The sequence below is a fragment of the Gallinula chloropus genome (genome assembly GCF_964237585.1).
Source record: "Gallinula chloropus genome assembly, chromosome: 15".
Classification (NCBI taxonomy): domain Eukaryota; kingdom Metazoa; phylum Chordata; class Aves; order Gruiformes; family Rallidae; genus Gallinula; species Gallinula chloropus.
Window position 1 is genome coordinate 5,425,938 of NC_140100.1, and position 12,434 is coordinate 5,438,371.

Genomic DNA, 12,434 nt, shown 5'->3' on the forward strand with positions numbered 1-12,434 from the left:
GGGAAGAAATTCTTTGTTCAAATTCAGATCAAAGAAAACATACACAAAGTGAAGGCACAGATTGGGGGTGTAAACTGTGTTTGAACCCCAAGAACTTTGCAGGGTGTTGGTTTCTTATCCTTAAGACAAGGATGACTTTGTTATGTCCTAAATCTGATCGGGAATGTTGAGGATAGTGTTCACTTGGATGTGTTGCATCCTCTTTATTTTTGTGGGATACATCTACTGCAGGAAGTGTGACTAGCTTTGTATTTGACTCAAGTAACAAAAAAAAATGTTTCTTGCATAGCTGTGTAAATGCAGAAAAAGTCCCTTTTAAAACCAGGTATTTTTCAGGCTGGTTTGGGTTCTTTAAAAATCTTTAATTGTCTCAAATTACAGCTTTCTGTATTTATTTTCCTTTTGGAAGGAAAAGGGTGTCCTTCCTTGCCCATACACACAAAAGGCCACCTTGAGCAGATTAAACAAATTGCAAGCTTCAGCAGCTTTGTCAGCAAATTTTGGAAGGTCTTTATGCTGCAGGAGGCCTACAGGCTAGCAGAATTCCATAGCTCCCTGTCACTTACTCTTCTCAGACTAACAAATACATCTGTGTGTTTTAATAGAGGCATTTTACAAAGCTGTGGTGACCAAATGCTTACTAAATACAGATATTTTTTCCCCCCCCCAGATCTCTGCAGGGCTTTAATTAGTAATTCTGTCCTAAAAGTCAAGCCTCAAGTAAGTTTTGGATGACTTGCTGTAGTCTAGCTCTTCCTTCCAAAACATCTTTCATTGCAGTTGATGCAATGGACATCTGTTGGGCTCAATACAAAAGCTTTTCTCTCCTTTTATATGAAGCTCTCAAGAATCTGAGCCCCTCAGTGTTCTCCATAAAGCATTCCTATCAGTTGACAGAGTCTTGAGGAATGTAACCAGTTAATTGGTTCCTAATTTAAGTTTAGGAAAGAAAACTTGTGAACTTTACTGAAATGTTTCTTGTGGAGTCAATCTTGAAATCAGTCATCGTGTTCAGTTATTACCTGAGTGCTGTGCTGTATTTTTCTGAGCAGCAGTTACAGGGTGTAAGTGTGATAATAAGATGATTGATAGGGAAAAGTAGGGGTTAAGCAGGACCCAGCATATCTTTTTTTGGTTTATCATGTTTAAGCTGTTGTGGTAAATGGCTTGTTTTTTCATTATCTTTGAGCTGCCCTTTCTCTACTGATTTTCGGTTCTTCTAATTAGAAGGGTATTTTGGTGAAAAGAGCGATCTCAGACCTTTGTGAAATTTTCTGCTAGTACAAATAATGGTAAATCTGAAATCACTTATTAGACAAGAAGTTGTTATGGCAACTATAAGATGGTTGGCTAATCAGAGAGTGAGATCAGTTTTTATTTACAAGCGTAATGAGCAATTAAGTTTGAGCAGCTGTCAGACTTGGAAAGTGATTAAAGTTCAACAAACAACCCAAATGGGTCAGTGTTCAGTTCTAGTGGTTTTCTGACACAGCAGCTTGCTCATGTGTGGGTTCTACCTGCTATAATTAAAACTGCCCTCACAGTCCCCATCGATGCCCATGCTTTGGCATAGCCAGTGAGTAATGAAAAATCCTCTTCCAGCCAGGTTCCTCAAAGGGTATCGGCCTTGAGTCTTGCTGCAGCTAATGAGGTGTTTCACGTGTAATACCCCTTAAAGCAAACTCTAGTCTGCATCCTGGCTTGCAAAATCATCTCCAGGCTGTTGATGAGCACCAGGAGAGAGCTGGAATGGTGCAGCCTTGCTCAGGCAGGCTTTACACCTCTAAAGGGCACGCTTTCATAACAGCCATCGTTACACTGTTGGTTGCTTAGGAGGCTGCTGCATGGCTCAGAGGAATGATGTGCCCAGTCTGCATGAACATCAAACCCAAAAGAAGTTGAGAAAGTCTTGATTCACCCAGAAGCATAAGGGAGTGCCTGTGAGAGGATTACCCCAGCCTGGATGGTGCGGTGAAGCTCAGTCATCAAGCTGGGCACCAGTGAACAGGGCCAGGAGAGCACCTGGGCAGGTACTCCCTGCTTTCCCAAGCAGGAGCAGTGACACTAATGTGTACCAGTGTCATGCTGCCAAAACGGCTTCATAGGTTTCATATTTGTTACTCTGTATTCTCTGACCTCTCTGACTTCTGTGTGGTTGATCAACAAGCTGTAAGCAGCAAAGACGGAGAGCTCGTTCTCTATAGATTCCAGAAGATCGTGTGTGTTCACACTGGGAAAGTTACCTTCCCACCTGTAACCTGCAGTTTTGAGAATGCCCTGGATGGGCCCTTTTCATTTGCTCGGATTTGCTTCCCTGCTCCATAGAGTAAATAAGCCAAACTCTTTGTAAGCCATGCTCACAATCTGTGTTCTAGTCAGAATACATAGTTATTTTCCAGAAATATGCTGGAGTCCCCTGATACATTTATATTGTTTTAAATTTTACCATGCTGATTGCACCATGTAATACAGGTGATGGCAGTGGAATATGAAATGTATCTGGACAGCTCCTGACCCGAAGAATTTACAAAGTTATATGAGTAGGTAACACAAGCTGGATAATGGGAATTACAGGAAAATTAAGATGACAACCTCAGAAATAGGTATTTGCATACTTCATAAATTCCTGGTGTTTACATTTTCTAATTCTTTTTTTCAGGCTTATCTGTGGCAGCAGCAAAGAGAAACGGGGCTGTAGGAGTGTGGAGAATTTTCAGTAGGGTTGTTAGACACCAAGAAATCCACAAGGCTGAATTGCACACATGTATCTTCTTGTTATCATTGCCTGATTTGCACTCAGGTTTCCTAAGATGATTGTTTGGAAGCGTTTAGCTGCTAAGCTTTTGCAGGCATGGCAAGCTTGGCTTGTGGGAGCGGGCAGCTGGCAGTAGAGCCCTTCGATGACAGCAGCGTTGGCAAAAGTGATTCCTGTTACCTAGTGGAACAGGCGCCAGCTCTCCCCTCTTCCCATGGTGAAAACGTTTAGTGTATTCCAGACGCTGATTTCAAGCCACAGAGGTACTGGAGAATTTGAATGGGCTCAGAGCTAGCTGCCTCGTGCACAAGCCTGCTGTCATCGTGCAGAGCTGTGTGAGGGAAGGCTGCAAAACTGAAAGGCGAAGTGAAGCATTTCACACTGGAAAATGGGAGCTGTCAGCCCTCAGAAGCTGCAGACCCCTCACTGTGTAGTTCTCTCCTACTGGTGGGATAATCGTGGCTTTCCAGAGGACGCAGCTCTCACCTTTGGAGTTGTAGGTACATAGGAGTGCTGGGTGTGGGACCGTGCCCATGGAAGAGGCAAACACAAGATTTGTTTCATTTAATTTATAACACATTTTAGTCATCTTGTATGAACATTTACTTTAAAATCTGCTGTAGCATACTGCAACTAAGAAGTAACCTTGTTCTTGTTACAGCTTTCTTTGTAGGAATGAAAGATTCTGCCTTTTCCTTCCACACTAAACGTAATTAGTGTTTCCAGTTTATTTTAAGGCTGTGAGAATGTGGGCAATTGACTTTAGGGGTAGCCTGTAAAAAAAATAATATAAATATTACTAACATAGGAGCCTGATGGATTATCTTTGCCTTATAGTTTGTTTGCAGCAAACAGCATTTTGCAAGTGAGTGGGTGGGAGGGGGAGTTTTAAATATACAGGGATGGATTTTTAGAGTTTGCAGCTGATGTGGATTAAAAATTCTAAGAACATTTCATCCATGAAAGGCAATTAGTTTTGTTTTATGAATATGAAAAGCACGTAGCTTGTAAGTACTGGAGTGAAGTCCCAAGTGAGTTATTAGAACTTGCTTTACTCATGTAGTACAAAATTAGCCATCAAGAGCTGATAGATTTCAAATACAGCTCACTGACACACTGATCATCCATAACTTTTCATAAAGACATTTTTTTCAGCTCACCTGTAATTACTGGATGCTGTTGAGTCCTGAACAGGGCAGCTAGTTACAGAGCAGGGCACCAGCTTGCTCCTGAGAGTGTTTGCAAGATGATGTGCAGCTGGGATATCAAATGGTAACACAGTGCTGCCAGCAGCTCTGGGTGGCAAAACTGCATCCAGATGCACAGAATATTCATCTTTCTCTCCATTACCTCCTGCTATGATCTCCCTGGTCAGATACATCCTTTGCTTTGGTCATGGGGTGTTGGTTTTGTGCATTGTGGGGAGAGTGTTTTAAAAAGCAGTTTGCAACAGTTTGTTTAAGGAGCTGTCATACCATTGCTCTTACAAGTACCAGCCACTGGAAGAGCCTTGGGGCATATTCACTAACAAACAAGTTGAGAAAGAAATTGCTACTTTCAGCTGCCCCTTCTCTCAGATTTGTAAGTTAAGGCTGATAAAATGAATGCTGTCTGCGTGGTTTTAGGGGTTGTTTTTCAACATTAGGACAAATTCATGTTTATGTGTTAGTTGTTTTAAGAGCTTTTTTTGAATACTGGGGTGGCTGTTGTGAGTTGTCTTTCTGGTGTGAAAAGCTGCCCAGCTACTGAGGGCTTTGGGAAGACAACTGGGTTTTTTCAGGTTTTTTGGCTAGTTTCTTTGGCTTTTTTTTGGGGGGGGTGAAGTGGGGTAAGGAGAACTAAAGACTCAGCTATGAAGAAATTTTGTATTTCTAGTGTTGGTGAGCAGTATTCATCCAGTATGTCAGTGTGTTAATACCTGAGATTCTCATTTAAGGAACTGGTAGCCCAAATTAAGGAACGAGGTAGTCCCTTTTCCCCCCAGTTATGCAAATTCCTTGGAGAAATTAACCCCTTTGGCAAGCAGTAGACTACAATCCAAGTTCTGCCCATGGAAGTGACTGAATGTCGGTGCAAGTTGGGATACAGCGCCTTTCTGTCCTCACAGGAGGAGGAGACTTGGGTAACTGTCCCAGTGCTCTGACCCATTCCAACAACACTGTGCCAATGGTGTCTCCCATACAGAGTCACAGGGACAAGTCGCAGCAGTCACAGTCAAATCCAGGAAAGGCAAATCCAAGGGAGAACACTTTGTCACCTGGAAGGTTTTAATTTACGCTTTCGTGCCTCTCATCTAGCGAAGAAAGATGGACACTCAGGGTGTGATAATATTAGACTGCTGGAAGTGTGGCCTAATAGATCACAGATGTTTGCTTAGTGGCAAGCCATCATCTCCACCGATACAACAATGCGAGGGGACAGTCTGTCATGAGATGTGACGTGTCATAAAGGAACATTGATTTGTTGCTCCCCTACAGTAAATCACAGGGTAAACATCTCCACTCGAACCCATTAAAATCCATTAATACAGGACGTATATTTTAAAACGGCTTTGACAGTTCTGATTGAAGGCTTTAGGGTATTGATTTCTGACGTGAGCGAGTCCTTGTTTGTCAGTCGTAAAGGAGCCACCACGGTTTGAATAACATGGGTTTGCAGTGAGATGGGGGGAAGCTGACCAAGGTCACTGCTCAAAGAGGTGAAGAAGTGTGTGGTACAAGCTGAGATTTAGGGAAAAGCGCCTCCGAATCATGCAAAGGGCTTGATGAGCTGGGAGCTGCTGCCGTATGACCTAGCTCTGAAGGACAGCTATTTATGGTACGTGGGTCAACATGTTGGCTTTAATGAGTTTACAGCGCAGAGGAGGAAGCTGGGGTTTCTGTGTTTTGTTTTTAAAGCTACATAGAATAGAGAAGTGAAGTGAAATCAGAGGGATTTCACTGTGTTTTAAAGCAGCAGTACTCTCTGCCATCTGTTTTGAAAGAGAGCAACTCACATACACATGTCGGCGAGCGGAGCATGCTGTCAGCAGCAACAATCTCTGCTGCTGGGGGAACTGCAGTGAGAAGATTTGTAACAAAAGTCTTTATTGTATAGAAACACACCGTTCTGCTTGGGATCCAGATTCCAAATGCTTTTAAGAACTATGACTAAACCATCTCTTGGCCTTGAGATGAATGACATCTGAGTACAGAAACTGCCAGGACCAGGTTACCCTGCAAGGCCATTTCTGGGCGATTCAGTAGCGTAGCACTGGAAGGTCCATCTGCTTTTACAACCTGCAAATGCATCAAGACCTCTGAGATGTGATAAACTAAGCGAGTCGGGCTGATACGCTCTCTTGCCTATTCTGATACTATTATGAGGCTTTCTGTTTTGTTCTTGTGCAGGTGAAGCTCTGATCTGAGTATGAAAGGAGAATCTTACACGGCTGTTAATATTTGTTTAATATGTATTAATCCATTCACCTTGCTCTGCTTCAGAAGCTGCTGTGCAGCTACTCTGGGTTAATCAGCTCGAGTTTCCTGCTGCATTTGTAGGCGCTGCTGGGCGATGTCTTTTCTAAATCACAGGAATGTTGTAGCGTAACTCTGAATACCACGTGGCCTTTAAAAAGGCACAGTAATTGCATATTACATATTCATGCTTGCAGGTGAGTGTGATCTGGAAGGCAGGTCTGAAGGAGGTTGTTATTTGGGCGGCAGCTTCAAAAAGAAGAATATGTGAAGTTTAATTGGAGAAAATGACAGCTCCCAGTCTGCCAGCGTGCCTTCAAACAGCATCCGAGCTAAAGACTCGTTATGATTGCACATATACATGTCCCCAGCTTCTCTTGTTATTTTATTTTAATGTAGCCTCCACAGTCATTATAAACTATGATTATTCATTTATTCAGCCCGAGAAACTTTGGCAGAACAATGAATGGAGGATAAATGACTTCATCCCAAAAATGTTTTGATGCACCCATAGCTAAAATCAATTGGAAAAACCCACAGTGGTCCAAGTGGATGACCAGTGCTGCAGCAGAACAACCCGAATCACGTTTCTCTGTAATGCCTTGCAGTTCAGATTGAGCCCGTTTGTTCTAGCTGACTGGCTTTTTCTTTGGAAGTGTGAAGCTCAGCATTTTCAGAGCCCTGTGAAATAAGGAATGAAGAAAAAGGACTTGGAGCAGTGAGGTGGCTAATTGAAAAATGCTATTGGAGCTGTGCTTTCTAACAAAGAAACCAGCAGGTTTTTATGAGTAAGTCACTTCAGAGTTGAGTTTTGATCTTGAATTTTGAATGAGTCACATTTATTTTTAATAGCAGTGTTTTGATAAAAAAGAAAAAAACCTCCTGTTGGTTACTGTGAAGTCTAAGTGTCCGTGACTGTCTTTCTAAAGGCAAATACAGAGAAAGCAAGACTGTTAAGTCCAGGAGTATCCAACTGTGTTATTCTAGTGTGTCTCTTGTTTTCCGAGTGAGATGTCTTGAACTCAGCGGCCATGTGAATGCTGAGGATCTTTTAGTCTTATCTTCATTTAGCTTGGACAACTGAAATATGTTTCCATGGCCTCTGTATGGTCTTTCCCCAGGTCTCATTGATGGTTCAGTGCAGGTCATTGATGATTTGTTGAATCCAAGAGAGACAGCTGCAGTAGCAAAATGTAATGATGCTTTAAAGCAAAACAATTCTATAAGCTACAGCTCAGGAGAGATGTTATCATTATCATTCAATAGCTTGTCTTCCCCTGTGAGCTAGCTATCTCATGTGTTTTGCATTGCCTTGCAAAACTCTTTTTCTTCCCCCCCCCCACTCTGAAAGACCTTTGTCCATTCTATAAAAGCTTTTTGCAGTTGACCTCAGCTGATAGCCCTTGCTTCTGGGAGAGCTCCACTGAGATGAAGGGAGGGGGACCAGTCGGATGCGAGTAAGAGCCTGCAAATACTGTGGCTTCTTCTGTTCTCTGTCACATATTATGCAGAGTGAAATTTAACCCATCTGACCGTTTGATTTGCTAATTTCAGGCTTGGAGCACAGCTGGTAGGCAGGTGGACTGTTCAGAGGCAAGACAAAGATCTAAGATCTTAGGAACTTTCAAGCAGCAACAACAAAAAACCAAATCAGATGTGTTGTGTAGCTTGGAAACCAGACGCTGTCAGAGGGAAGGGGAGACATTTGGAATGGGAACTTTCTTGCTTTGGGATCTCTCACACAGTGCAGTGGTCTGTGTGCTTTTTGCCTAAACAGAAGGTGATTTTTCCTGTCTGGCTCTTCACAAATGCATGAATTGAGAGTCTCTGAAGCAACATCTGGAGACGTCCCAAGAGAGAAAACTGTGACTTCTCTGAGCACGAAGATCTGCTCGTTCACCAGATTCTGGTATTGAGGCAGAAAACAGCACGGCTCTCCCATTTTCATTTCATGGGATTTGTAGCTAGTGAAACATCATCTAGCTCTCACTTTTGGCTTTACTTTCAAGAACATTATGCAGCACCACAGCCACTTACTGGTGCTTATGGATAGACCTCTTGGGGAAATGTTTACCTTGGTCAGACTTGCTGCCATCATTCAGCCAGAGTAGATGCTCTCAGTACTTTGAGCAGTCAGTGTTTCAGTCTCGGCTGTGTGAGCATGCAGATAGTCTGTGAGTTCAGTAGCAGATGGGCTTCAACTTGTGCAGTTCCAATCCTAATGAAAATCTTCAGGCTGTCTCCATCGGTGGGTTCACTGTAATGGTCAGAGATGAGATTTGAAAGGGGGAAGCAGGGAAGAGAGTGGAATTCTGCTTTACCCCATCCGTACGTGAGGGTAGTCAAATTTTAGAGTGCCATCAACACTGAGCTCTAACTTTGAAGCAGGAGTGTTATGGACTGAAAAGGGCTCTGAGAGCAACTTCAGAGAACTGGTGTTAGCATTTCTTTGCTAGGTGACTTTTGACCTGCGTTCAAGATGGGTGGTTAAAGTTCTTCTGGTTTTGCCCTGCATTTAAAAGAGCATTACTGGCCTGCCCTGCACAGCCTGTTTATCGTGTGGCAGTTACACGGGCACGTCTGGCTTCATTTCCTTGTGCTGACATCTCGTAGGTCAGAGCAGGTTGCTTGGGAAGAGGCTTGGCTGGGGCAGGGTGTGCACCAAGGCTCTTTGCACTGACAACTTTGCCCTACTGCGCCTTTTGAATGCCATAAAGCGTACTCTGTTTCAGTGTGAGTAAGAAAATACTGATCTTGCCATTTGGCAGAGTGTGGAAATAGGGCCAATGAGAGTTAGATCTCAGATGGAATGTGTGCAGGAAAAAATTGCACACTTTTTTTTCTACTTTTCTTTACAGACTAGACATAAGGTCATGTTCACATGTGCAGTGTCCAAGGTCTGCGGCATGTCAGGCACAGAGTGCCAGATTGTCTTCCCTTCTACCAGAATTTGTGCTTTCATTTGGGAAACGTGGTGGGAACCGATAGCATCTTGCTTCTGGGAGAGACTTTCTGATAGTGTCACTGGAGGTATCATGTCTCTGTGTGAGACACCGACTCCTGGCCCCGGCTGCGGTGACAAACTCGGCAATAACCCAGCGCGTGGAGTTGTGCCCAGGTCAGAAGCTGTGCACAGCACCCTTGGCACTTAGACTGGGAGTTGCCAGCTCTCTGGTTATGCAACTAAACTATACCATAAACTCTGGTTGGGTGAGGGGAGGAGCAGGAAAGAATCCTACTCGTTGCTTGTTTCCTTCTCTGCCTTAACTTTTTTTTTATGTCACCCTGGAATCCTTTGGTGAAGTTCCAGAGTCCTTGTGTGAATTAGTGCCATTTAGATGCCTTTTAAATGAGCTTGAAGGGATTGAGGAACTGGTGACTTTTAAAAAGGGTATTTGCATGATTTGCCTGCCATTCCCTTGCAGTTCTGTGATGGTTTTCAAAATCTGTTTAATCTTGTTAGTTGTATCTATTTGCTGTTTGAGGAGCAGCCTCAGAGATGCATGACTTCCAAAATATCCAACAAATACTGGGCAGGTTACTGAGTATCCTTAATGCATTTTAGATCTGTTGGCCAAGGAATCTCTTAGGGAAGAGCATGGGCAGAGCTGCTTCACCAGAAATCCAGAGCTGATGACCTGCGGCGTTCTGGTTCTGGAAGAGCTCTGCAGACTTTCAATTCATCGCAGCGTAGCACTGCTCTTCAAACAAATCACACCAACCCCTTCCCTGCAGTCAGTTAACTCCCTGCTAACAGTCCAGAGAGCACTGCAGCAGCAAATCTGGGTCACACACCCAACAAAGGACAAACGAGTACAGATGACAAGTGCTTGTGTGCTCTTTGGTGCCGAAGAAGAGACTAAAATTAGCTTCAAACTCTTACTCGAATTAAAAATTACCCAGGGGGAAAAGAACTAATTCTCCAAAAAGACAACTGTTACATCTAAAAGCCACGCAGTCTCAAACACATCTTCCACCAACTAAAGAACAGAAATGTAAAAATAAAAGGTGGTGACCAAACATTCCGGGAGAAAGAGGTTTTCATTTTCCCTGGTGTATCTCAGAGGAAATCCAAGCGAGGTTACTGGGGACCCCAGATGGGTCTCGCTCCATACAGAGCTGCAGCAGCATCTCTTGACTCTACCATCTCCAAAACACCACAGCTTTTAGCAGTGGAGTACTGCCATATACACAATTTCTCAAAATAAACCTAACTAAATGGGTTTTACAAGACCAGTGACTGACTTGGCTGGTAGCACGACTTTGTGCAGGATCAGCGTTTTCCACAGTCGTTTATAGAAAGTTATTACAGCAGACTGGAGAGTAGGAACGTTGCTAAGTTGCTGCCTGATGCCAAATGCTGTCAAGAAAACACAAATTTGTTCATATAGTTTTCTGATTAAAGGAAACAAATCATATGCCCAGCTTAAGGAATACCTTCTCTTGAAGGTGTAATCTGTCATTTTGCAGCACTGTGCTGATAAATCCTTTGCAGCTTTGGGAATCACCTTTTCCAACAGAGTGATTTGAAGTCTTTTTCATTTCTTATTAAAGGGTTGTTTTTTTCCTCCCTAATGTTAAATAAAATGTTTTCCTAAGGAGCAGGTACTGTATGGAGGTGAAGGCAGGCAGGGTTCTATAGCAGTAAAGCCTTACGTACCGTACAGGGACAAAACGCAGCTAATAAAAGTGATTGTTACAAGTAGCTCTGCACAAAGATGAATTTCTGTATCCCAGAAAACAGTAGAGTGCTGCCTGTACTCTTCCTTAAGAGAATCCCTGCCTAACATAGTCAAAGTGCACTAAATTAAAAATACTCTATAACATATCCAGTATTTATTGGAGATTTTTGTTTGGTCGTGCCCTGTGCTGTGATCTGTGCACCTTGCAGCACTGTGTCCCAATGCAAAGGATGGTCTCCTTTTCCTTCACCTCCTTTCCCATGGTGTCCTCTCCATTCTGGAGATAGATGGCTCCTTTTCAGCAATCTTTCCTTGGATTTCACATAGCCATCTGGTTTGTGTCGGACTTGAGCGATTCCTGTCCTTGGTAGAGCTGCTTTAGCCACAATTCTGGTGTAGACAAGTCACTGAAACTTGAATTACCCAGACACACAGTCTTTCTTCAAATAACATCCCAAAATTATGGGCTGTGGGCATCTATATCCTCAGTCACAGTGATAGGGACGCTAATGGGCGAAACACTGATGGTGAACAGGAAAAGGTATGCATGAAGTCCTTGGAGCCTGGTGGTCTCAAAATCTGCCTTGTTCTGGGGACACATGAGGGTCTGATGTAAAGGTGGGAGGATGCTTGGTTCCAAAGAATATTTATCAATAAAATATACATATATATAAGATGGTACCTGTGGTTTTGATTTGGCTTTGCAATTGTTTGGAAGTTTTGTTTGGTTTCTTTGTTAATTTTACATTTTAAAAATACCTTTGTTTACCCTGTTTGCCTTCCAATAGTGGATGCCAAGGATCTGTAGAAAAAGCTAGACTGATTTAGAGGAGAAGGGTGTGTTCAGCTTCAAAGGTCCCTTTTTTTAGGTCTCTCTGGCAACAGGCTTTACGTTCAATGCAGGTAGTTCCACACAGGTAGCGTTTGAATGCTGCAAGTGGAAAGTTCAGGGGATGTTCTAGGCACCGCTACACAGAACTATATTGATTTAGGAGGAAATCCCAAGGAGGAAATAGTTCTTGTCAACTGATTACTTGAAGTTATGGTTATGCTACTCCTGCAGATGTCTATAAATTAAACTGCCAACAGCTGGCATCTGCCACTGTCACAGTGCTGTAGGTCATCCTTCCTGTGGAATTAAGTCTGATACCAGAGTGACTTACCTGCCATGCACATGGTGAGGGTGCATTTGGGAGTCAGGAGGAAGGTGAATTGTGCTTAGTAGATATGTACATAGTCCCAGCATGGAGATGAGACTGGGGACACAGTGTGAGACTGAGGGAAGCACCACAAAAAGGGGTGCCCATGAATGTATTGAGACCTGAGCTGTCATGTGCTGAATGTTTTCATGTGCTGGTGGTGCTTTTTGTGCTGAAATTCTGGACTTCCTTGAATTCTGTCTCCAAGCTGCTATTTTTCTTCCCTTTGTTCACGTGGAGGTATTACCTACTAAAACTGGGAGGAGGTCGTGTTGATTTTGGAGAGAGTTTCCTGTCTCATAAGTTGCCAGCAGTGCAGCATCCGAGAAGTTTAAATTGGAAT

The 12,434-nt window shown here is 43.2% G+C and overlaps 1 protein-coding gene across 4 annotated transcripts in view; it reads left to right on the forward strand.

Moving 5' to 3' along the window:
- Positions 1–12,434, forward strand: part of TOM1L2 (target of myb1 like 2 membrane trafficking protein) — a gene marked incomplete at its 5' end in the record, with an annotated part of 52,954 nt that overhangs the window by 7,623 nt on the left and 32,897 nt on the right. The gene's annotated exons all lie outside the window — the stretch shown is intronic.